Below are 27,291 nucleotides of genomic sequence, written 5' to 3'. Positions count from 1 at the left end.
AAGAGCAAGTTAATCTTTGCCACTGATATAAATGATTCAACTAGTATTTGTTAAACCCCACTTTGTGCTCAGCAAAGATAGCTATCTGGTCATCAAAAGCCATGTTTGCCTTCTCTAGTGCAGACTTGTGTCAGGGAAGCAACTGCTCAGAAAAGGGCTACAACCCCCAGGGACTACACCCCCATGTCTCTGGTCTGGCCATACAATTCATTTCTCCAATTACACTGACTGAAAATTATGTTTGTATTTGTGAGCCAACTTTTAGGAACGGGGGATGGCTCCTCTAGACTCCTTCAGCTTCTGCAAGCTTGAGGTGGAGGCAACAAAATCTTGGGGAGGGAAAAACTACACACTTAAGAAAAGGCCTTGAATTCACGTTTATGAACGGGAACACCAAGCTTGGTGAAATGAGTAAGATACAAGCTATAAGGTAGACTGTAGCCCTGGCCAGTGGCTCAAGAATAGAGTGTTGTCACAACATACTAAGGATGCAGATTCAATCCCTGGTTAGGGCACATACAAGAGCACCTGATGAGTACATAATTAAATGGAACAATGAAGTGAGACAATGAGTTGATTCTTCTCTCTCTCTCTCTCTCCCTCCCTCCCTCCCTCCATCCCTCCCTCCCAAATCAATGGAGAAAAAATATTTTTAATGTCCATTGCATTATGTCATTCTAGATCTGTGGGTGTATATGATACAGCATTCTGGCCCCACTTAATACAATAGTGTTTCTGTAGACTTTATAAAGCCCTTAAAGGAGTAAAACACATTGCACTTCTTACAAAAAGTAACTTTACCCTAAAGAAACAAAGAATCAGGCCCTGGCCGGTTGGCTCAGCGGTAGAGCATCGGCCTGGCATGCAGGAGTCCCGGGTTCAATTCCCGGCCAGGGCACACAGGAGAGGCACCCATTTGCTTCTCCACCCCTCCCCATCTCCTTCCTCTCTGTCTCTCTCTTCCACTCCCGCAGCGAGGCTCCATTGGAGCAAAGATGGCCCGGGCTCTGGGGATGGCTCTGTGGCCTCTGCCTCAGGCACTAGAATGGCTCTGGATGCAACAGAGCGACGCCCCAGAGGGGCAAAGCATCGCCCCCTGGTGAGCATGCCGGGTGGATCCTGGTCGGGCACATGCGGGAGTCTGTCTGACTGCCTCCCCGTTTCCAGCTTCGGAAAAATGAAAAAATGAAAGAAAAAAAAGAAAAAGAAAAAAGAAACAAAGAATCATGCAAAAAAGTAAAACAATACAAAATATTTAACATTATAATATTTTGAAAGATAACAGAGGACAGAAGAATAACAAATAATTGGCATCCTCACTAAATGCTATGACTTCAAAGAAAAATATATAGACATTTATTTAAAATATATCCAAGCAGAAATGGTGGTTCTGCTGGTGAGAGCTACACTTCAAGACACATTGCTGATAATAACAAAATCGTTTCTAATGGGATTAACTCTTCCGGAGAATTCTTTACTTGGACAAATAAACCTAAAGCTCCTGGAATCTGCAACTCTTTTTAGATGTGTTACAGGCCTCATTTCACTGGTTCTAGGATCTCAGATTTGCTTGTAGTTGTAAGCTTAATTTTCTTTTTCTTCTGCATTGTCTAATTTGACCTGAGTAGACCACTTATACTCTTATTTTTAGTTTCTTTAAAACAAACATTTTGTAATTAAGCTAGCCCATAAAGTATAAAGACTTCTATCATTATTCAGGAAGTAAATTCATAAATTCTAGCTAAAGAAATACAACTTAAATTCTAGTACAAATTAGAACATTTCCAGAAATAAGCAAGATGTATTCATATTTTTTAAATGACTATGCATCGAGTGTTACTATTTGTTAGACACTGGGGGTGTAATGATAAGCAAAACAACATACCCTAACCCTTTTGGGCACTTTTGGTCTAATGAGTGTCCTTATAAAAGATGATGATGTCATACACAGAAAGAACTGGATATATTAAACCTGTAAGTGTGAAGATGACTCAATAATAAAAAGAAAATTATGTTCAAAGATTTAAAGCCTTTTCCTTATGAAACAGAGATTACATTATTCCTCGTGGCTTCTGTTCACTGATGACTACCAAGCAACTGAAACTGTGTCCAGCATGTATTAGAAATTGTATTAGAAACTCAGAAAGTATTACTTTGAATGAATAAATGAATATTAGACTGAGACTGGAACTTAACTCAATTCTAAACTCTTCTCTCACTTGCAGCAGTGAAGAATGGTGGCTAACTCTGCCAGCTACTCACCGTGAGCCTTTGAAAAAAAATCAGTTACTTTCTCTGACAACCAAGACTCTTAGGTGAAAGCTATGAGGAAACTCAACACATTTGGGCTCCATATAAAGAAGCTAATTTTCAAAGATTGGAGTGCTTAAACACAAATGATCCTAGTTTCCAAAGGGTAGAGGTTTTTGTGCACAGTAGATTTGGATGATAGAGTTCAGTGGGAGACATTCAGATGTTGGAGGTTCTTAGATAATGGCTCAAAATATGAACTTTTCAGTGTTTATGTGGGATGGCTGGAAACAACAAAGACACTAAGCTGGGAGATAAGATAGGCGAGAGAGCTAGATAAGGAACCAGGACCCCTTCAGTAATCTATGATTGGGGCGAGCGTATTTGACAAGGTTAATAAGTTTAACTAAAAAGGGGAGACCTAACTGGAAGCTTTGTCCAGTGGTGTAGACCACCCGGAGAAGCCATGTGCTTAGGACAAGTGTATAACAAGGGCTCAAGTCCAAACCCTAAAACAAGGCCTGTTTGAATATGCGAACCCAGTGTGTTTGGTTGGGGAGATGGGATGGTGGAGGAAACCAAACCTCTCATCAGTCCTGGTTTAACTCCCTAGCCTTGAGCCTGGGAATTTTATTTCTTTCCTATTAGACTGAAGTAGTAAAGAAGGAAGGGTCTTCACTCCATGCTTGTCAGCTCTATGAACTAGGGAAGGCTAGCCTGCTCTTTGAACTCATCAGAAATGTGAGGAAGATAACATGGAGCTGGTAAAGTGATTGTGGAATTAAATAGAAGAATTAGTTCTGAGCACAGAGCTTGTTTTTTATCTATGTGGGCTGCCTAATCAATGCATTTCTCCCCTTTTTTTCTTCCAGTCTTGAGATTATATAATTTTTTCTCCCTGAGAAGCTTCAAAATATTTTTTTTAATTCAGTGAGAGGAGGGGAGGCAGAGAATGACTTCTGCATGTGTCCCGAGTGGGATCCATCCAGCAAGCCCACTAGGGGGCAACACTCTGCCCATCTAGGGCATTGGTCCATCACTCAGCAACTGAGTTCTTCTTAGCACCTAAGGGGAAAGCCATGGAGCCATCCTCAGTTCCTGGACCCAACTTGGTTCAATTGAGCTATGTATTCAGGAGGAAAAGAAAGAAAGAGAGAGAAGCAAGAGGGGGAATGGGTGGAGAAGCAGATGGGTACTTCTCCCATGTGCCCTGACCAGGAATCAAAAGCAGGACATCAACACGCCAGGCTGATGCTCTACCACTGAGCGAACCAGCCAGGGCCTCAAATTCTTTTTATTTTCATTCCTAATTGGAAAATAATTCATCTTTTAAAGAAATCAAATGGTATTTATTGATCCACGGAATTAAATGTGTCATCAGCATATATCAAAGTGCATCTCAAACTGCAGTAAGAAAAATCCCTCTTCAGAATCATAGTCATGGACATTGACCATCTTATAAGCCCACCTGCTTTTTTCTCTCTTTCTGCTGATGTTACCCCAAATTAAGATCTAATGCATTCTGAAAGTTAGTTGACATTTAGAGTGTCTTCTCCAAACTGCATCTGAATACCTAGAGTCAATATAGTATCCTAGAAAGGACAAAGACTTATTTTTATTCTCATTTCAGAATAAGGCAGAAATCCTGAAATTATCATATGTCCATTCCTTCCTTCATCCAGTAAAATCTCTCATTAAAAAAAGAACACATAAAAAAAAGAACACATTTCCTTCATATGACTCAACAGGCATGCAAAAAATAAAAGTATGTTGGCATTACAACAATCAAAGCATAATCAACTCTACCATTTAGTCTTCAAACTCCTTTAAAATCAAATAAATCAAACAAAACATGGCCCCAGATGCCCCAACAATGCATTCCCATGAGAATGAGTAAAAGGTCCTAATGCATTTTCAATTACAAGGTAACAGTCCCTATATTTAGATAATTTGATTTATATCTGAGTGCAAAAATCAAGAGGATCTGACATCTCTCCTCCCTAGAACAATTTTGTTTTATACAAAATCTTGTCCTCAAAAATTCTTACCCATCTCTCAGAAATAGGCTCCTGATTTGGGATAGTTCCAGCCACATAGTATTTATTTTCATACTTGAAAACTGTCAGATTTACTTTGTCAGCACACAATTTTGCTTTTTAAAGGATCTATCTAGGGTGCATATAGCAAAATCAATTGTGCTGTCATTCAGTATTAGAAAAATTGTCATTAATATTTATACTAATCATTTTAAGCTACTTAAAATCAAAATTATGCCTTATAATTCTTCCAAGTCTATTAGATCTGAGTTTATGTTTATCTATATAATTTAATTTGATTTGATAATAGTCCCATGACATCTGAGTAAGTCATTTGTCCTTACTACACTTTAATATGAATTGGGTTCTATTTTGTTTTTAAGTAGACAGTTATATAAGGACAGGGTAAAGTCAGGGCCAGGAAATATCAAAAGACACGGGTCCCCCCAAAAACAGAGAATCAGAAGGAAGTATGGTACTTAAAAGCAAAGTTAAGAAAAAGTAGATGGTCAGCATTTAAAAAACAAAACAAAACACATTTATTTCTTAATACTGGGGTCAGAAGTTAACTGATGCTAAGCACCACAGAGAGATCTTTAGAAGAAGATAACATGATATCTCTGATTAGAATTTTGGGAGGTGGTATGTAGTTAGAATGTTAGCAGTTAGTTCAGGCTTTCTGGCAATTTATACCTGGAAATTAGCCATTTCTGGAGTTCTACAAAAATATAGTCTTTCGTTTCCTTAGAAATAACAAATTTTCCTGGACATCAAACATTTAGAAATTGAAAAAGGCTGGTTTTTGTGTGAAACCTCATTAAAGCCAATTCCATTAGCCCGGCAATTTTTCTTTCTGGTTGCAAAAGTCACCTCAAAGCCCCTCATGCTATGTTATAGTCTTGGTTGAAAGGGAATTTGAGTATATCAGGACATGAGGAAACCCAACCTTTGTGGGTCTCTAAGCACCCCTAACCAATAAATCAGGGAAAAGAGACAGCAGGTAAGAATGTGGAAGTCTATGGAGCTTCACCTGGGTTGGGGTGGGTGGATCCAGTTCTTCAAGTCTTGAGAGGTGGGGAATAGAAGCTCAGGATTGGGAAAGGAAGAGAGTTCAAACAGCTGAGACAAGATTTGAACAGGGTTATTTTAGCTCAAACTGCTGAGCTCCTTCACTGATGTCATAGTGTCTTTTTGTTTTATGACTCAATTGCCTGATAAAAATGTTATAAAAGTGGCCTAACTCAGTTGGATCAAATTGAAGAGGGAGGTCTTTCCAGAGAAGCACAATTCATGCTCATCTAAACAATTCATGCTCATCAAGTAGACTAACAAACCTAATATTAATAAATAAAGTGAACATCAAGAGAACAGAGGATGAGGACTAGAAATTAAACACATTTGGAGGTTGAAGAAATGGCTTCAGAAGAGAATTCTGCAAGGCACCAATACAAATCATAAGAATTTGCTTTGAATTTATAGACTTGCAGAAATGGAAAGAAATGACATGTCACAACCACCATCATTATTACTATTAATTTAGTTGTTACTCCCTCACTCCCTTTTATTGCACCTTGCTGAGGAATATGGGTGCATGGTTGTCAGAACAGGATTATGGGCAGGATTGATGGGAAGACACCAATAGGCACAGTTATAGCATGCAAATATTCTTTATGAACTAGCATGTGAAAAGTGATAAACAGTTATACTGACAGATGACAAAAAAACATACCCCCAGATTCAGATACAAGCTCCCCGGTATATAAAAATCTCCTTTGTAGGTATAGGTACTGCATCCCACATAGTGTGAACATTTCACTACATGCAAGAGATCAGACTTGTCACTCACATGGTGTTGGTGTGAGTGTGAAGGCAGGGGAATTTTTTCTACTTTCCTGTCCATTCTTCATATCCTTCTTTCAGTATACTTCAACTAAAGACTTTTTGTTCAGTTTGCTTATACACATTAAGGAATTGCTATAAAAACACTCCTGTATGAATTTGATTAAGTCTAAAATCTTTTAAAATGTATATAGCATCTCTCAAGAGGTCCGAGGATTAGGCTGGTTTTAAGCCTCCTTTTTTTTTCCAGACAAGATGATGTACCCATTTATTCTACATAGCTAACGTTGGGGTTTCCAACTCCAACTAGTCTAAAAAACATTCTATTTGAAGATATCATTAGAAGACTCATTCAATCTTCAGTTTGATTATTTTTAGTCTTTGGTTGATTTCTTTATATCCCTAGTTGATCTAAGCAAGCTGGAAAGTGGAGGCCTAATTACAGCTTCTAGTTTTGACCAACTATAAAAGATTCTGAAGCAGCCAAAGCTAGTAAAAGGGTCTTTGACTATGATCGTCACTCTTTTCAGGTTATGCAGACTGCTATTTAACATTTAAAAGAAACTTTGCATACTGGTGATAGAGAAAATATTTTAAAAAGTACTACTCTGAATTCAGTAGTTTTTAAATAAATTTATTAATATTTTACAAAAGTAGCAAGAACATATTATGGGACAAAGATAGTCTATTTAATAAATGGTGTTGGGAATATTGAACAGTTCCATCCAATTGTAAATATTTGACCATATTCTTGCACCATACAAAAGTAACTCAAAATGGATTAAAGACTGAACTGTTAAACTTGAAACCATAAAAATCCTAGAAGAAAACATAGGCAATAAAAACTTGTGCATTTCTCATAGCAATACTGTTTTGATATATCTTCTTGAGCAAGAAAAACAAAAGAAAAAGAAAAAACATTAAACTAAAAAGTTTTTGCACAGCAAAGGAAGCCATCAACAAAATGAACATACAAACCACTGGCTGAGAGAATAAATTCACCAATGATATATTTGATAAAGGGTTAATATCTAAAACTTACAAAGAACTTATAAAACTCAACACCAAAAAAACAAATCCAATTAAGAAATGAATCCAGATAGACACTTCTCCAAAGAGGACATACAGATGACCAATAGACATATGAAAGGATTCTCAATGTCACTAATCATCAGAGAAATACAAATTAAAACCACAGTGAAATATTACCTCACACCTGTTAGGATGGCTAGGATCAATAAATCAACAAGCGGCAAATATTGTCAAGGATGTAGAGAAAAGAGAATATTGCCCACTGTTGGTGGGAATGCAAATTGGTGCAACCACAAAGATAACAGCAAAGTAGGCAGACGCACAACTCCCAACTCACACCACCAAACTGGATTACAAATTATTTTAGGAACAATCAGCGTGAAAAACCAACTTTGGATTAAAAGAACAAGTCTCAAAACCTGAGGAGCAAAGAAGAAGCCACACCGAGTCTGGTAGAGAGCGCTGAGGCATGGTGGGTCTCCCCTGCTTCCAGGAACAAAGGTGGGGTGAGACTGAGAGCCCAGAAGAGCTCTCATTACAAGCAGAAGAGCAGAGAATATCACTCACATCCACTTGCCTGGGGACCTGGAAACGAGGTTAGCTGAGAAGGCTGGCTTATCTTCCAAAAGGAAAAGTGGGGAGAGAGAGACTGATGGTGATGGGCAGAGGAATACATGGGATTACCTGAGAAGCTGACTCATCCAGTGCAGAGGCAGCCATAGCTGGGGGAGCGATTGAAGCTAAACAAAGCACAAGCCTCAAGTGGTTCTGGGTGACCCACCTCTAAAAAGCTCTCCAGCTCCAATCAGAGCAATAAGACACAGCTGAAAACAGGAAGTGGGGAGGAGGGGCAGTAACTCAGTTCTCCATGGAGGTCTGAGATACACCTCCTCCTACTGAAATGGAGAAAACACTCCATCCCTGGAGAGAAGCTAGCAGGTCAGACCTTCAGAGTCTCAGGTTACAGCCACCGTATTCCTAGATACAGCTTACATACCCCCCTGCTGAGATCAGTAAACAAGGCTACCACTGAGTTAAGAAAACTAAGAAGAAAACAAACAAATCAAGACTTCAAAGAGGCTATACTAGGTAAGGAGATCACAGCTAGAAGAAGTCATAGAGAATGATGGGTAGGCAGAGAAGCATAAGCCATATGCTTCAACAAGATAAATCCTCTGATAAAGTCTTGGATGAATTGAAAGTAATCAGATTACCGAATGCAGAGTATAAAATAATGATTTTTAGGATGCTTAAAGATCACAAAGCTACAATGGATGGACTTAATGAACACTTCAGTAAAGAAATTGTAAGCATCAAAAAGGACACAGAAATCATAAAGAAGAACCAGACAGAAATGAAAAACACAATATCAGAAATGAAGACTACACTGAAAGGAATTAAAAGCAGGCTGCATGAAGTAGAGGATCAAATCAGCAACTTAGGGGACAAGATAAGTGAAAGCACAGAAGCGGAGCAGCAAAAAGAAAAAAGACTGAAAAAATCTGAGGAAATTCTAAGAGAGCTCTGTGACAACATCTGCATCATAGGGGTTCCTGAACAAGAAGAGAAAGAACAAGGGTTAGAGACCTTTTTCAATGAAATCATAGCTGAAAACTTCCCTAAATTGATGCAGGAAAAAGTCACACAAGTTCAAGAAGCACAGAGAATTCCATTAAAGAGAAACCCAAAAAAATCTACACCAAGACACATAATAATTAAAATACCAAAGCTAAGAGATAAAGAGAAAATATTAAAAGCTGCTAGAGAAAAAAAGGTTATCACCTACAAAGGAGCCCCCATAAGGATGATATTCAACTTCTCAACAGAAACACTTGAGGCTAGAAGGGAATGGAAAGACATAATCAAAGTAATGCAGAACAAGAGCCTACAACCAAGACTTTTTTATCCAGCCAGGCTATCATTTAAAATTGAAGGAGAAATATAAAGCTTCCCAGACCAAAAAAAAAAAAAAATCAAGGAATTCATTACAACCAAACCAATACTGCAAGAAATGTTAAGGGGCCTGTTGTAAATAGATCAAAGGGGGAAAAGAATATAGTAAAAGAGGAATATAACTTTAAAGAATAAAATGGCAATAAACATCTACATTAATAACCTTAAATGTAAATGGCTTAAATACTACAGTAAAAAGACATAGGGTAGCTGAATGGATAAGAAAACAGGAACGTATATATGCTGTCTACAGTGGATGAACCTCAAAACAAAAGATTCACATAGACTGAAAGGAAAATGATGAAAAAAAATATTTCATTCAAATGGAAATGAAAAAAAAGTTGGCATAGCAATATTTATATCTGACAAAATAGACTTTAAAACAAAGATTATTGTAAGGGATAAAGAAGGTCACTACATAATGATAAAGGGAGCAATCCACAGGAAGATATAACCATCATAACCATCATAAATATCTACTCACCTAATATAGGAGCACCTAAGTATATAAAGCAGATTTTGATGGACATAAATGTGAGATCAACAGCAATACTATCAGAGTAGGGAATTTCAATACCCTACTAACATTGATGGATAGATTCTCAAGAAAAAAATTAACAAAAAAAACCATAATTAAGGGATATACTATATCAACTGGATTTTATAGATATCTTCAGAACCTTCCACCCTAAAGCAGCAAAATATACACTTTTCAAGTGTTCATGGTACATTCTCTAGGATAGACCATATGTTAGGGTATAAAACGAGCCTCAACAAATTTAAGAAGATTGAAACCATATCAAGCATCTTCTCTGACCACAATGGCATGAAACTAGAAATAAATTGCAATAGGAAAACAGAAAAACACTCAAACACTTAGAAACTAAACAGCATGATATTAAACAACAGCAGGGACAACAATGAGATCAAGGAAGAAATAAAAATTTTCTTGAAACAAATGAAAATGAGCATACAACTCAAAAATCTGTGGGACACAGCAAAAGCAGTCCTAAGAGGGAAGTTCATACCATTATAGGCATACCTTAAGAAGCTAGAAAAAGCTCAAATAAACAACTTAATCCTGCAACTAAAAGAACTAGTAAAAGAACAGCAAGTAAAGCCTAGAGGAAGTAGAAGGAAGGAAATAATAAAGATCAGAGCATAAATAAATGACATAGAGACTAAAAAAACAATACACAGGATCAATGAAATCAAGAGCCACAGTTCTTTGAAAAAGTAAACAAGACTCACCAAGAAAAAAAGAGAAAGGACTCAAATAAATAAAATTAGAAATAGGGTGAAGAAGTAACAATGGACACAGCAGAAATAATACAAAGGATTGTAAGAAAATACTGTGAAGAACTGTATGCCAAAAAATTAGACAACCTAGGTAAAATGGACAAATTCCCTGAAAAATGTATCTTTCTTTTTTTTTTTTTTTGTATTTTTCTGAAGTTGGAAAGGGGGAGGCAGTCAGACAGACTCCCGCATGCACCCATCCGGGATCCACCCGGCATGCCCACCAGGGGGCAATGCTCTGCCCATCTGGGGCGTTGCTCTGTTGCAACCAGGGCCATTCTAGTGCCTAAGGCAGAGGCCATGGAGCCATCCTCAGTGCCAGGGCTAACTTTGTTCCAATAAAGCCTTGGCTATGGGAAGGGAAGAGAGAGACAGAGAGGAAGGAGATGGGGAGGGGTGGAGAAGCAGATGGGCGCTTCTCCTGTGTGCCCTGGCCGGGACTCAAACCAGAGACTCCTGCATGCCAGGCTGATGCTCTACCACTGAGCCAAAGCCTTGGCTGTGGGAGGGGAAGAGAGAGACAGAGAGGAAGGAGAGGGGGAGGGGTGGAGAAGCATATGGGCGCTTCTCCTGTGTGCCCTGGCCGGGACTCAAACCAGAGACTCCTGCATGCCAGGCTGATGCTCTACCACTGAGCCAACCAGCCAGGGAAAAATGTAATCTTTCAAAAATCAATCTGGAAGAATCAGAAAACCAAAATAGACCGATTACAACAAATGAGATTAAAACAGTTAGCAATACACTCCCAACAAACAAAAGCCCTGGGCCAGATGGCTTCACAGGTGAATTCTACCAAGCATTCAAAGAAGAACTAACTCCTATCCTTCTCAAGCTATATGAAAATATTCAAGAGGAGGGAAAACTTCTAACCTCCTTTTATGAGGCAAGCATAATTCTGATTCCAAAACCAAGTAAAGACAACACAAAAAAAGAAAACTATAGGCCAATATCACTGATAAATTTAGATGCTAAAATTCTCAACAAAATATTAGCAAACCAGATTCAGCAATACATGAAAAAAAATCATACACCATGATCAAGTGGGATTTATTCTGAGAGGCAAGGCTGGTACAATAATTGCAAATCAGTCCATGTGATTCATCACATAAACAAAAGAAAGAACAAAAACCACATGATAATATCAATAGATGCAGAAAAAGCATTCAATAAAATTCAGCACCCATTCATGATCAAAACTCTCAGCAAAGTGGGAATACATGGAACATACCTCAACATGATAAAGGCTATCTATGACAGGCCCACAGCCAACATCATACTCAATAGGCAAAAGTTAAAAGCAAACCCCTTAAGATCAGGAACAAGGCAGTGGTACCCCCTTTCTCCACTCTTATTCAATATAGAAGTCCTAGCAAAAGCGATCAGACAACAAGAAGAAATAGAAGACATCCAAATTGGAGAAGAAGAAGTAAAATTATCATTATTTGCTGATAATATGATATCGTACCAAGAAAACCCTAAAGTCGCAGTCAAAAAACTACTGGACCTGATAAGTGAATTCAGCAAGGCAGGATATAAAATTAACACTCAGAAGTCAGAGGCATTTTTATACACCAACAATGATCTGTCTGAAAGAAAAATTAAGAAAACAATCCCCTTCACTATTGCAACAAGAAAAATAAAATACTTAGGAGTAAATTTAACCAAGGAGGTTAAAGACTTGTACTCGGAAAATTATAAAACATTGATAAAAGAAATCACGGAAGATACAAACAAGTGAAAGCATATACTGTGTTCATGGCTAGAAAGAATAAACATCATTAAAATGTCCATATTACCCAAGGCAATTTATAAATTCAATGCAATACTAATTAAAATACCAATGAAATACTTTAAAGATATAGAACAAATATTCCAAAAATTCATATGGAACCAAAAAAGAACACAAATAGCCTCAGCAATCTTGAAAAAGAAGAATAAAGTGGGTGGTATCACACTTCCGGTTATCAAATTATACTACAAGTCCATTGTACTCAAAACAGCATAGTACTGGCATAAGAATAGGCATAGAGATCAATGAACAGAACAAAGAACCCAGAAATAAACCTACACCTTTATGAACAATTGATATTTGACAAGGGTGGTGATAGCATACAATGGAGTAAAGACAGTCTCTTTAACAAATGGCCTTGGGAAAATTGGTCAGCTACCTGCAAAAAAAAAACGAAACTAGACCGCCAACTCACACCATTCACAAAAATAAACTCAAAATGGATAAAAGACTTAAATGTAAGTCATGAAACCATAAGCATCTTAGAGGAAAACATAGGCATATTGCTCCGACATCTCTCACAGCAATATATTTGCTGATTTATCTCCACGTGCAAGGGAAATAAAGGACAGGATAAACAAATGGGACTATATCAAACTAAAAATCTTTTTCACAGCTAAAGACAATATGTTCAAAATAAAAAGACAAACCACACAATGGGAGAACATATTTGACAATATGTCTGATAAGGGATTAATAACCAAAATTTATAGAGAACTTCTAAAACTCGACACCAGGAAGATAAACAGTACAATCAAAAAATGGGCAAAAGAAATGAATAGACACTTCTCCAAAGAGAAAATACAGATGGCCAATAGGCATATGAAAAAATGCTCAACATCATTAATCATTAGAGAAATGCAAATTAAAACCACAATGAGATACCACCTCACACCAGTAAGAATGGTGCTCATCAACAAAACAACACAGAATAAGTGTTGGCGAGGATGTGGAGAAAAGGGAACCCTCCTGCACTACTGGTGGGAATGCAGACTGGTGCAGCCACTGTGTAAAACAGTATGGAGATTCCTCAAATAATTAAAAATCAAACTGCCTTTTGACCAGACATCCCACTTTTAGGAATATACCCCAAGAATACCATAGCACAGTTTGAAAAGGAGAAATGCACCCCCATGTTTATGGCAGCATTGTTGACAATAGCCAAGACCTAGAAACAGCCCATGTGTCCATCAGTGGACAAGTGGATTAAAAAGCTGTGGTACATATATACATAATGGAATAATACTATGGGACCATGAAAAAGAAGAAAATATTATTTTTTTTGCAAGACATGGATGGAACTGGGAACTATTATGCTAATTGAAATAAGCCAGGCAGAGAAAGAAAAATATCATATGACCTCACTCATATGAGGAATCCAACAAACAATATGAACTGAGGAGCGGAATAGAGACAGAGGCGGGATCAAAGGATCCAGAAGGAAAGTGGACAGAGGAAAAAGGGATGATAGGCTGATAGGATGGGATGAGAGCAGACAAGCAAATCCTGGAGGAAAGGGGGGAGGGCGTTATGGGTAGGGAGACAGGGGATTGTTCTGGAGAACACGGATGACATTAGAATCTATGTAAACATAATAAATTAATAAAAAAAAGTGAATCATCCTGGACTTGAATTCATAATCTCTAGGGAAAGGACCCAGAATACTGCACTTTTAGCAAGTTCTTTCAGTGACACTGAGACATACTAATGTTTGAGAGCCAATTGTTCCAGGTAGTTTCTGAGGTCCCTTCTATCTTTGACATTTCATGATGACGAGAACAGAGCCACCATCTATATCCATCCAACATTAGACAAGGTAAATTTAAGCAATTTGTCCCAAATGGGTAAAATATGAAAATACTATGGTGTCAGGGAAAGAGATCAGCATTTTAAGTCAAAATGACCTCAGTTCAAGTTCTGCCTCAGTTATACCAACTTTCCTCTTTCCTCAAATTCCAGAGCTTCCATTTCCTTGTCAGGCATGTATGATGATATCAATGCCTATATCTTTAGTATGATTCCAAAAGTTTCTATAAGAGAGAACATAGGAGAGGCCATCTGGTTGGAAAGGCAGCATGAGACAATGACATAGAGGACTGGTATTTAGATTGCATTTGCCTCACAAGGTCCATTTGAGGTGGCTTTGGAAAAGTTGGGGGTGGGAACTGATGGAGATCTGCTACTACTACTCATAGGATTATTATGTTAATTAATAAAATGGATTTTATGTAGCAGAATGTCTGACAAAAAAATCAATGAACAGATTCTCATTAAGTTGAACTATATAAAATTGCTGATATTCTACTCTTTTTGACTGTCAAAAATGGCAATTCCATATGGCTTCAACATGATGTAATTTAATATTGAAATCCCAGTATGACACAATTAGTCTGTTTCTCCCAAATTATTCAGATCCTTTTCAAGTAAGTAAAAAGTAAGGCATTACTGACATTATAATGATACTTTTCTTTCATACCAATTTTTTTCTTTTAATGAAAATTCAAAAGGCTTCACCTCAAGTCACACTACAATCATTTTCCTGAGTAATGATATGACAAAAAGTGAGGCAGCAGGTGTGAGTTTTGATAGAATACACCCAGGAGGAAGTCAGATGAGGGATTACTATGCCTTGTTCTATTAATATAACAGCCTGTCCTTGCAGAGCACACCCTGTTTCAGTGACTTTAATTATGACCAGAAACTCTCTCAATCAGATGTTAAAGTGGCTCATAGGCTTCATTCAGTACTTAAGAAGTCAAAGAATCTGCCTGCTGGTAATGGATAGCTCTGTATTTCCTCCCCTTAGAGGCTGTCGTATAAACAAGAACTAGTCATATGGAGTGTAAAAATAATTAATGTACCTAACTAAGCTATTAATACTATGTTCCATACTAGATAAGGTATCAATCTATTTTAATTTGGTAATTTCATATTCATGTTTTATCTAATTGCCAAAATGATCAATAAATCATTTTGACTTTGATATATATACACTTTATGTTTTTAAATTTTGTGGGCGTGTCTATCTTCATTGAAATTTATTTTCTGTAAGATTTCATCAAGTACCTGGAAAGCTTTCTTAAAGAAAGAATGTAAAGGCAAGTTTCCCAAATGATAACCACTCCCATAGAATGTCTTACCCAGAAAACATAACGTTTTTTTGTTTGTTTGTTTTTGTTTGTGGTTTTTTTTTCTGAAGCTGGAAACGGGGAGAGACAGACAGACTCCCGCAGGCGCCCGACCGGGATCCACCTGGCACGCCCACCAGGGGCGACGCTCTGCCCACCAGGGGGCAATGCTCTGCCCCTCCGGGGCGTCGCTCTGCCACGACCAGAGCCACTCTAGCACCTGGGGCAGAGGCCAAGGAGCCATCCCCAGCGCCCGGGCCATCTTTGCTCCAACGGAGCCTTGGCTGCGGGAGGGGAAGAGAGAGACAGAGAGGAAGGAGGGGGCGGTGGAGAAGCAAATGGGCGCTTCTCCTATGTGCCCTGGCCGGGAATCGAACCCGGGTCCCCCACACGCCAGGCCGACGCTCTACTGCTGAGCCAACTGGCCAGGGCAAACATAACGTTTTGACCACTACCTGAGTCCAAATATTTAGGATGTCACATAAGAATATGAGAACCCAGACTGAGAAATATAAGCCTAAATATTTTATAAGAAGTTAGGAATCATGAAGAACCCAGCTTTAGCTAAATGCATCCACGATAGTATTTGTTGATAATTATCCATTAATTCAAACATTCTCTCTCAGGTGACAGAGGAAATCACAGAAGAAAGTATTATTCTAAAAGTAGATTTAGTGAAGGATTTCTGGTATCTCTCATGTTTATCTTGTTGTTTTGTTTGATTGAAATACAATAAGGAGAATAGAGAATTCATTCACCTGAATTTTTCTCTACCCAGATCCCTGACTTGATCTCTGGGTCAGATCTTAAAAACTTCTGAAACTCAATTTCTTAACTGAGGAAAGAATGAGAACTAAATGGAGAAAGTGATAAATATTTAAAAATGAACAGTTGACTTGAAACAGTGATTGGAGCTCTTACATTACCTTTGATTTGGTTCAGCTTGACATACCTATGCGACATGATATGGGGAAAAGAATCAGAGGAAAAAAAAAACACAAAAACACCTCAGTTCCACTTGCAGCTTTTGACATGAGACAAGGAAATTGGAGAACAAACCTTAAAATGAGAGACAGAAGTACACTCTAGCCAGGCTAACTCTGAGCAGTAAACATAAACACTACTAGGTGGACATCTTGGCATCTTCAGAAACTGAAAGGAAGTTGCATTTAGGATGGTCTCCTGGAGAACAGGGGGCTCAGGTTTATCATTGGTGAAACAGTGGTGTTCATGAGGCTGGAGAAGTGCACCCAGAGGGCAATCTGGCAACACATTTGTTGTTTGTTTTTGTTTGGGGTGGTTTTTTATTATTTTTTAATCTCTATTGAACTATAATTGGCAAATAAAATTATGAAGTATTTAAAGTGCACAATTTGATATATGTATACATTGTGAAAATGTTCCCATCATTAAGTTAACACAGTTATCACCTAACATTTTTACCTTTTTTATATTTTGATGAGAACATTAAAGTTTTACTCTCTTAGCAAATTTCAATTATAAGTACAGTATTACACTGCTCACAAAAATTAGTGAATATTTTAAAATGAATATGAAGCAATAAAAAAAGAAACATTTGATTATTTTTATTAAACAAGAACATCAGAAAAGCAAATGACAAATCAAAGAAAGTTCTTGTTATGCAAATGAGATGTAAATTCAATTATTGTGATTGAGCAGCAAGTCACATATTGGTGGGGTGAACAGAAGCATGTCAAACTGGACGAGAGTGTCACACACTGACTGCTTAGTGGGGTGTGTGCTCACCTAAGACTGCTAAAACACACCGACAGCGATGGGGCATGGACAGGATCAGATTGTCCAGCAGTTCTTGTGGGATCCTCTGCCACTCTTGCTCCAGGGCAACTTCCAGCTCAAGAAGTTGTGGGAGGCATTGGATGTTGTGTCAGACATCTTCTCCATGCATCCCAAGCATGTTCAATGGAATTCAGGTCTGGAGAACATGAAGGCCAATCCATGCATTCTATTCCTGTCTCCTGAAGCATGTTGTTGATAAGATGCACACAGTAGGGCCTTGCATTATCCTCCATGAAAAGAAAGTTGTTTTCAACCGCTCTAGTATAGGGTACCACTATAAGGTGCAGAACCTCATCTTGATATCTGACAGCAGTCAGCGATCCGTTTCTGATGATGTGGAGGTTGGTACAACCACCAATGCTGATGCCAGCCCACACCATGATTCCAACACCACTGAAGGAGTCTCTCATATGAAAGTAGATTCTCCTGTGTTCCTCATTCACACCAGATCAGGACATGATGATTGTCAGGCTTGAAGACTGAACTGTGACGTATCAGAGAAGAGGACAGTTGAACACTCATCATGGGTCCAATGATGATGCTCATCAGCCCACCTTCTACAGGTTCTACGGTGTTCAGCAGATAATGAAATGCATACCATTGGTCGCTAGGCATACAGTCCAACATGATGGGGCTGATTTCATATGGTCTGGGTGCATATCCATCATCTAGTGGCAGCAGAAACTGTCCCTGCAGCTCTGTTGCATTGCTGAACCTACTCTTTCTTACCAATAAGGTCAAGTAGCAATCATCTCTTGCTGTTGTGGCAGATGGGTGACCCTGACCTCGTCTTCGTACTGTGCCAAGTCTCTTTAAACTATTCCACAGTCTGCTGATAATGCTTTGGGATGTTCCAAGTGCTGTTGCCACTGTTTTCTGTGTTTGACCAGCTTCAAGACATCCTATGCCTCTCCAGGCTTCGCATTCAGGCAAATCCTGTTGCAGGAGCATTGCAAAGGCTGGAAAATTGCAGGATGTTCACTTTCAAGATCAAGAAATGTGCAGATGAAGTTTTTGCTCAGCAAGAGAAACTGATAACAAAATAAACAGACAGCCAACTAAATGGGAAATGATATTTTCGAACAACAGCTCAGATAAGGGCCTAATATCCAAAATATACAAAGATCTCATAAAATTCAACAACAAACAAAAAAACAATCCAATAAAAAAATGGGAAGAGGACATGAACAGACACTTCTCCCAGGAAGAAATACAAATGGCCAACAGATATATGAAAAGATGCTCATCTTCTTTAGTTATTAGAGAAATGCAAATCAAAACTGCAATGAGATACCACCTCACACCTGTTAGATTAGCTATTATTAAGACAGGTAATAGCAAATGTTGGAGAGGCTGTGGAGAAAAAGGAACCCTCATCCACTGTTGGTGGGAATGTAAAGTAGTACAACCATTATGGAAGAAAGTATGGTGGTTCTTCAAAAAACTAAAAATAGAATTACCTTATGACCCAGCAATCCCTCTACTGGGTATATACCCCCAAAACTCAGAAACATTGATACGTAAAGACACATGCAGCCCCATGTTCATTGCAGCATTGTTCACAGTGGCCAGGACATGGAAACAACCAAAAAGCCCGTCAATAGATGTCTGGATAAAGAAGATGTGGCACATATACACTATGGAATACTACTCAGTCATAAGAAATGATGACATTGGATCATTTACAGCAAAATGGTGGGATCTTGATAACATTATACGAAGTGAAATAAGTAAATCAGAAAAAAACAGGAACTGCATTATTTCCATACGTAGGTGGGACATAAAAGTGAGACTAAGAGACATTGATAAGAGTGTGGTGGTTACGGGGGGAGGGGGGAGAGGGAGAGGGGAAAAGGGAGGGGGAGGGGCACAAAGAAAACTAGATAGAAGGTGACAGAGGACAATCTGACTTTGGGTGATGGGTATGCAACATAAGTGAATGACAAGATAACCTGGAGTTGTTATCTTTGAATATATGTATCCTGATTTATTGATGTTGCCCCATTAAAAATAAAATTATTAAAAAAAAAAAAGAAATGTGCAGATACTCCAGTACTTTCAGCCTTTTGCATAGTGCATTTTCACCAATGAAATAAAAGTTGGGTTTGCATCTTATTTGCATAATCAAACAACTTTCTTTGACTTGTTGTTTGCTTTCCTGACGTTTTTTGTTTAATAAAAAAATCACATGCTTCTTTTTTTATCACTTCATATTCATTTTGGAATATATCCTAATTTTTGTGAGCAGTATGTTAACTGTAGTCACCACCATGTTATATATTAGATCTTCAGACTTTTTTCATCTTATAAGTGAAAGTTTATACCCATTTAATAAGCTTTATTCCCCCCACTTCTCAGGTTCTAGAAACCACCATTTTACTCTCTGCTCTCCCTTGAAGAAGCCGAGTCTCTCTGGATAGCTGCACTGCCTATATCCACAGAGGCACCTATCTATGCTCTGTCTGCCAAAGGAATGGGGCACTGACCTGCCGTGGTCCCCACTGAAGCAATGTGGCTCTCAGAGCATGTGTTTGATTGTTCTGAGTTAAATGTGTGGCTAGTTTGTGCTTTTTCTTGAGTGGGAACTGTCCGTGCTCCACGCTCACACCATGCTTTCCAAACTCTCTGTAGACAGAACCACAGCCGCTGCTTCAGCCTGAGTTTCAGATGGGTATAGGGGTCTCAGTGATCCTGAAGCAGTTCCAGCATTTTCAGGTGATTGAACTGCATGGCCCCACCTGTCCTTGACAAAAGGATTCACTTTGCAAGCCTCAGTCAGGAATTTCACAACTTTGGTTTTGGAATTTCACAGCTTCAGATACATGCAGGGCTGTGCAGGAGTCATACTCTTTCTGTTCCAATACTTTCTCCCAGCCTAACGTTTGCCTTTTAATTTTTTGACAATCCTTTTTGAGAACCTTTTTAGGTTAATGTAATTCCAATTATTTATTTTGCTTCTGTTGCCTTTGTTTTTTTACGCCAAATATAAATTCATCACCAAGACCAAAATGTCGCAGTCCAGCAACAACAAGTCTATTACGGGGTCCTTGAATGGGAAAAGGTATGGAATTAAATAAATGATAGACAGAGAATTAAAGATATATACATAAAGATGGGTTTGGGGAGGATGGCACGGTGAACAGTCTCTACTGTTCCTAAGCCGATGCCATGGCAGCTCCCAGAAGCACATCTGTTTTTATTCAGGGGAAAAAAAAAAAGTGGTCTATTAGCAATTCAATTGTTTCCAAGACAACTCAAAGACAATCCCCTCCACACCATTTAGATCTAACTTTACACCAATAAGAAACTAGCTTCTAGCCTCCTCCAGAGAACATGGGTGAGACAAGCGAGAATTGGGTATAGCTCTTTGTTAACTGAGCAGGTGAGGTGGGGGGTTAGGCCTAGCACCTCTGTCTCCTGAATATCCAGATTGTAAAAACACTCTTTATATTTCAGTCCCCAACACCAAAGGTAAGGAATTTAGACTGTATTAAGGACATTTTTCCCTAGGAATTTTATAGTTCTTACATTTGAATCTTTAACCCATTTGGAGTTGATTTTTGCATATGGTATAAGATATGAATTATGATATATTCTTTAGCATAAGAGTATCCAGTTTTCCCAACATCATTTGTTGAAGATACTGTCCCTTCCCTATTTTGTATCCTTGACTTCTTTGTCAAAAATTGACCATATATATGGATTTATATCTGAGATTCCAGTTCTGTTCCATTAATCTGTCTTTTTATACTACTACCGCACTGTTTTGATTATTATAGCTTTGTAATATAGTTTGAAATCAGGACATGTGATGCTGTAAGCTTTGTTCTTCTTTTTCAAGATTGCTTTGTCTAGTCAGGTGTGTGTGTGTGTGTGTGTGTGTTTCCACATTAATTTTAAACTTTATTTTCTGTAAAACTGCCATTGAAATTTGGATACAGATTGCATTAAATCTATAGATTCCTTTAGGTAATATGGACATTTTAACAATATTAATTCTTTCAATCCACGAGTATCAGACACTTTTCCATTTATTTGAGTCTTCTTCCATTTTTCTCATCACTGTTTTTTTACATTTCAGTCACAGAATTCTTTTGTCTCCTTTAAACTTATTCCAAGTATTTTCTTATTTTTTGTTATTGTGAATAAAATTGTTGTTTTTAAATCACTCTTTCCAATAGTTCATTGGTCATATATAAAAATGCAACTGATTTTTGTATAATAACTTTGCATCCTGTAAATTTACTGATATTGTTTATTTGTTTTAATAAATTTTTGAGTGGAATCTTTAAGGATTTTATATATAATATGTCATCTATAAGCAGAAATAATTTTACTTCTTTCTTTCTGATTTAGATACCTTTCATTTATTTTACTTGCCTAACTGCTCTGATTAAGATATCCAGTTCTGTATTGAATAAAAGTGATGATATTAGGCATCCTTGTCTTGTTATTAATCTTAGAGAAAAACTTTTGTGTTTCCATTGCTGAGTATAATGTTAGCTGTGGACTTCTCATTTAAGGGCTTTGCAATACAATCCTTTCATATAGAGTTTATTGAGAGGTTTTATCATTAAAATATGTTGGCTTTTAGCTGACCTGGTCAGACACATATGGAAGTTCATGCTTCCTGCTTTTCTCCCCTTTCTCTCTCTCTCTCCTCTCTAAAAAATGAATAAATTAAAAAAAAAGATGTTGGCTTTTTTCAAGTAGTTTTTTAGATGATCATATGACTTTCACCCTTAATTTTGGTAATTTGGTAATATCAAATTTTAGCAGCTGGACATGAGAGGAACGAAACATGAAATCCTTGGAAAATAGTTACCTTTGCACACATCACAGAGAAAACTGTAAATGGACTAACTCACATAAAGCCTAGAATTCCCTTAAACCCCATTCCATTTCAAAGCTTGCTACTTCTCTGTTAAAGTGAACCATTTATCAGTATTTTTTAAAGGTAACCATTAAGATTTTATTAGTCCAAACATTTTTCCTTTCATACCTTGTTTTTTCCTACATTTTCTGCCTTAACTTATTGAGTATAGATCTGCCAGTTGGAATCAATTCTTAAAGTTTGATAAGGAGACATCATTTACTGAAGCTGGATTCACTGCTCAGCAAGCAGCCTAGAAGTTAATAATAGCACCCTATCAACAAATAATAACTGTTACTTTCCTCCCAATGTCCCTAAAGCATTATTAAATGTGGCACTTACAGCCCCGTATATGCAATTTACCTCTGTAAAAGGTCATCTGCAAGTACAGTATTTTCTTTTTGCAAGTACAGCACTTTAAAATATGCCAAAAGGACCTGTAAGATTACAGGCCGAACCATTCATTATCCTGCAAAAGACCTGTATCAAACAAGTCCCATTTTAAATTTAGCCACTCTCTATTAAAAAAACAGCAATGGAGTCTTCTTTGGTTTGTGTTCATTCATAGTAGAAAACATTCTTTCTTAGTTTTTTAAATGCTTTGAATATTGCCTGGGTTCAGGAATGCCTACAAAACAAATACTAAAGCAGGCCAGATTTACCTTCCCTCAGGCCCACTGCTCTTTCCTGGGAGCCTGAGAGATACCAAGTGTGATCATGCTTCCTTCAGACTATCCAGAGAACCCTGCCCTAACTTCACCATAGCTTTCACATCTCAACAATATCTTATGCTCAAGATACTACCTAATTTTTTCCCCTTCTCCAAAATTGACATAGAAAGCTCCAAGTGAAGATGGTAGATTATAAACACAAATCTAATTATGTACACTCTGTTATTATCAGCTTGAGGTGCTATAGCATACTGTCATAGTATAGGTGATTTAAAAGTAGAAATTCATTCCTCACAGTTCTGGAGGCTGGGTAGTCCAAGATCAAAGTCACAGGAATTCAGTTCTTAGTGAAGGTTCTCTATCTGACTTGCAGTAAGCTACTTTCTCACTGTATCCATACATGGTGGAGAGAAACGAAAGCTCTGATTTCTGTTCTTCTTCTTATAAAAAGATTAATCCCACTAAGAGACCCCAACCTAATGGCCTCATCTATATCCAATTATCTCCCTAAGGCTCCACCTTCAAATATCATCACATTGAGGATGTAAGCCTCAATATATAAATATAAGAGGGGCCCAAACATTTAGCCTATAACATTCTGCTTCTGGTCCCTTAAAATTCATGTCCTCACATGCAAAATACATTCATTCCATCCAACATCCCCAAAGGGCCATCTAGCATCATTTCTAAAGTCTGATGTCCAATGTCTCATCTAAATACCATCTAAATTTCATACAAGTGAGACTCAAGATGTGATTCATCCTGAGGCAAAATTTCTTTTCATCTGTAAATTTGTAAAACCAGACAAAGTGTGTGTTCCAAAATATAATGATGAAACTACCATAATATAGATATCCCCATTCTGAAAGGAAGAATTAGAAGAAAAAAAGAGGTGATGAGTAACAAGCAAGTCCAAAATTTAGCAAGACAAATACCAGCAGATCTCAAGATTTGAGAATAACACTGTTTGTTTCAAAGGCCTCCCTTCCAGATCCACTGGGGCCATGGTCCCACCCCTGTGGCTCTGCTGAGTGGCAATCATACCCCATGGATTCAGATAATCACTGTCTGGCCTGTTGAAACCAAGGCAATGGTCTCTCATTTTGAAAACAAGGAGACATTTCTAATGTTTCTGAATTGCTTTTGGGGTCATTTTTTTCTTGCCTTCAAGAATTGGGCATGTTCATAGCAAAATAACTCTATGGTCTGGTCCTATAGGATCTAAAAAATCTAATATCCCTCTTTCATCTTGTTCTATCTTTATCTCATTTATTTCAGACAGGCAATGTTTCTGCTGGAGTGGGTAATTAGACTCTTGGTTCACACCCATAATACTCTCCTGATCAAGTGGTTGCTCTGCCATACCCCAGCATTCTCTTCAGAACAAGCTTTATTATTTTTTACATGTTTAAGCTGAGCATTTTTCAAATCTTAAGTCAGATTCCTTTTTATTCAACAATTTCATTTTCAATTCATTTATCTCTTCTCAAATCTTTATTATATGCAGTTTAAGTGTCTGTCGCTGATAGCTTATTGGTTGCTTGCGTAACTGTACTAGCCAATGGGGTGAAGTTGCCACAGCATTCAAATAGTCCCACCTTCTGGCATGCCACCTCACAAATTGAGGTTAAGGATTGGAGCAATTATTATGCTGTTAAGAAATCTTAACACCAGAAGGGGTCTTTGCAATGGTATAAGACTAGAGGTTCTCCAATTGAAAAATAATGTCATAATAGCTAAGTCTTTGACTGGCTCCTCTAAAGGTGAAATACATGTCATTCCAAGAATTGATTTGGCTCCATCTCAAACAGGGTTGCCGTTTCAATTGAGACGTAGACAATTTCCTGTAAAACTTGCCTTTGCTATGACCATCAATAAGTCTCAGGGCCAAACACTTAAACGTGTTGGCATTTTTTTACCTGAGCCTGCATTTGGACATGGTCAACTTTATGTTGCCTGTTCAAGAGTTTGTGAAAGAACGGATGTAAAATTAAAAATAATTGATGGTCCTCTGCAAGGCGAGCTTAAAAATGATGGAAAGATCTACACAAGAAATGTTGTGTACAAAGAGATCTTTGACATGTGAATTAACATTTTATTATTTAAATCACCTTTATTTATTGAGAGCAAGATAAGGGGCAAGAGCAAAAATATATTGTAATCTGGACTGATGAAAAACAAAAAAGTAGACTGATGAAAAACAAAAAAATCCTAAGCTTACAATGAAGAAAGTAGAAATCAACCTTGAAGGGATTAGCCAAAGAACGTATACAGTGGTCCCGCATTTACCACAGGGGTTAGGTTCCAGACCCCCCCCCCCCCGCAATAAGTGAAAATCTGTATAGTAGCAACCTTATATTTATTTCATTATTTTTATATATTTTTAAGGCTTTATAAATCTCCCACACTCTTATAAATCTTTTCCACACTGTTATTAACCTTTCCCACACTCTTATAGACACTTCTTATGCTCTTAAACACTTTCTACACTCTTAAACTTATGTACTTTTAACAACACATAAAATTCTATGTGGGTACTCACCAGTGAATACTAATATGTTTTAATTAATAATTTTTATATTGTTTTCAATTAAATGGCTAGAAAATGTTTATTTTACCACAAAAATAATTAAAATAATAAATATATAAAAATACCTATATACCACAAAATTCCACAATATAGCAAAAAATCCACAATACAAAATTAGATATATACAATTTAAAAATCCACGATACAGTGAGACTGTGAAAAGTAAACCATGATATGGCGAGGCATGACTGATACATAACACATAGACACAAACAACAGTATGGTAATAGATGAAGAGAAAAAGGGATGGGGGCATGGTGGAGATGGAGAAAAGGTTGGGGGAGTAAGGATAAAAAGAGTGTTGGGCCTGACTAGGCATTGGTACAGTGGATAGAGTGTCAGACTGGGATGTGGAGGACCCAGGTTTGAAACCCTGAGGTCACCAGCTTGAGCACAAGCTCATTCAGTTTGAGCATAGGCTCACCATCTTGAGCACAGGGTTCCTAGTTGAACATGGGATCATACACATGACCCCATAGTTGTTGGCTGGAGCCCAAAGGTCACAGGTTTGAAGCCCAAAGTTGCTGGCTTGAGCAAATGGTCACTTGCTCTGCTGTAACCCCCCCATCAAGGCACATATGAGAAAGCAGTTAATGAACAAGTAAGGAGACTAAGGAGCCACACAAAGAACTAATGCTTCTCATCTCTCTCCCTTTCTTCCTGTCTGTCCTTATCTGTCCCTCTTTCTGTCTCTCTGTGTATCTGTCACACATAAAAAAAAAAAGGAAAGAAAGAAAGAAAGAGAGAGTCTTTGCTTGGGACAGAGGTTACTCAATGTGGTGTACAGATGGTGTTTTATTGAACTGTATACTTGAAACCTATGGTCTGTGAACCAATATCATGCTAACAAATTCAATTAACAAAAAAAGAGGAGGGGAGATGAAAGATAGGTAGCACAGTTTTCCCTCCTCCTGGCGGTGTGTGGGTGGAAGACAGGGCACCCGAGTCTTTGATGAATACTTTGGGGATTCTGGATGACTGAGAGAAATTTGGTTAAATGTAAAATAATTTTAAAAATCCCCTACATCAGTATTTCTTTTCTGGAATCCTCTCATCTATTTTGAAATAAATCAAAAGTCTGGCTAAATAAAGCTATGACAGGCAAAACAAACAAAAAACCTAAATCACAAAAAAAAGATAGAAATTAACCTGACTTATTTTATCCAAGACAGTTCCCAAAGGGCCTAAGAGTTGACAATACCAGATATCTATGAAATTAGAAGTAAAAAGGGGAATAAACTTAACAAAGGATGTAAAATACCTATAGATTGAAAACTACAAAGCATTATTGAAAGAAATTTTAAAAGTCACAATGAAATGGAAAAATATTTTACATTCATGGATTGGAAGAATCAATATAGTTAAAATGGCCATATTACCCACAGCAATATGCAAATTTAATGCAATCCCCATTAAAATCCCAATGTCATTTGAAAAACAAAATAGAACAAAAAATCACCAGGTTTGTATAGAACCATAATAAATAAATAAATAAATAAATAAATAAATAAATAATAAAACCTAAATGGCCCAAGCAATCCTAAGAAAAAAGAATGAAACCGGAGGTATCACACTACTTGACTTCAAATAATACTTAGAGCCGCGATAATCAAAATAGCATGGTATTGGCAGAAAAACAGACATATAGAACAATGGAACAGAATCAGGAGCCTAGAAATAAAACCACATACATGTGGACAAATCATCTTTGACAAAGGAACCAAAAACACTCAATGGAAAAAAGAAAGCCTCTTCAATAAGTGGTGCTGGGAAAATTGAAAAGCCACATGCAAAAGAATGAAACTCGACTATACCTTGTCCCATGCACAAAATTAATTCAGAATGAATCAAAGACCTAAATATAAGATCTGAAACAATAAATTACATAAAAGAAAACATAGGTACTAAACTTATGGACGATGGTCTTAGAGAACATTTTATGAATTTGACCACAAATTCTGTCAGTATGAAACTGACAAAACAAAAAGGCAGCCAACCAAATGGGAGAAAATA

This window comes from Saccopteryx bilineata, chromosome 5, assembly GCF_036850765.1.
Source record: "Saccopteryx bilineata isolate mSacBil1 chromosome 5, mSacBil1_pri_phased_curated, whole genome shotgun sequence".
Classification (NCBI taxonomy): domain Eukaryota; kingdom Metazoa; phylum Chordata; class Mammalia; order Chiroptera; family Emballonuridae; genus Saccopteryx; species Saccopteryx bilineata.
The sequence above is the reverse complement of the archived record's forward strand: the minus strand, read 5'-3'. Positions refer to the sequence as shown.